General features: G+C 35.4%; 2 protein-coding genes across 2 annotated transcripts in view; both read left to right on the forward strand.

Moving 5' to 3' along the window:
* LOC116848377 (plancitoxin-1) overlaps positions 1 to 387 on the forward strand; it is a 476,759-nt gene that overhangs the window by 19,192 nt on the left and 457,180 nt on the right. The window lies entirely within an intron of this gene.
* Positions 1 to 387, forward strand: part of LOC116848378 — a 28,935-nt gene that overhangs the window by 16,034 nt on the left and 12,514 nt on the right. The window lies entirely within an intron of this gene.

Below are 387 nucleotides of genomic sequence, written 5' to 3' on the forward strand. Positions count from 1 at the left end.
ATTTTTTTCGGTTTTTCGGTATTCCGTTGAGAGTTCTGGTGGCCCGCCAAAGAGTTCTATCGATTATCCTTATTACTCTAAACGGTAAAATTGACGGAAAAAAAGTTTTATCGTTTTAAATTTTCACAATCGTGAAGTTGGCCCCCCGGATTTTCTATTTGTTACAAGTGACTTGCGTGCGGTTCTATCGCTTAGAATCATAAAGATTATCGTATGTCTTGTGAGAATCTATACAGAGCCGTTAACGGAATGCCGAAAAACTTCATGAAAATTTTTTCTCAGTTTGTTTAATTTTGGCGGGAAAATTTTTTTTTGAATTTTCGTGTTTTCTTATGAGTTCTGATAGCCCGCCGAATAGTTCTATCGATTATTCTTATGATCTTAAGA

Source organism: Odontomachus brunneus, unplaced genomic scaffold, assembly GCF_010583005.1.
Source record: "Odontomachus brunneus isolate Ranch 3 - 2012 unplaced genomic scaffold, Obru_v1 Obru_scaffold_094, whole genome shotgun sequence".
Taxonomy (NCBI): domain Eukaryota; kingdom Metazoa; phylum Arthropoda; class Insecta; order Hymenoptera; family Formicidae; genus Odontomachus; species Odontomachus brunneus.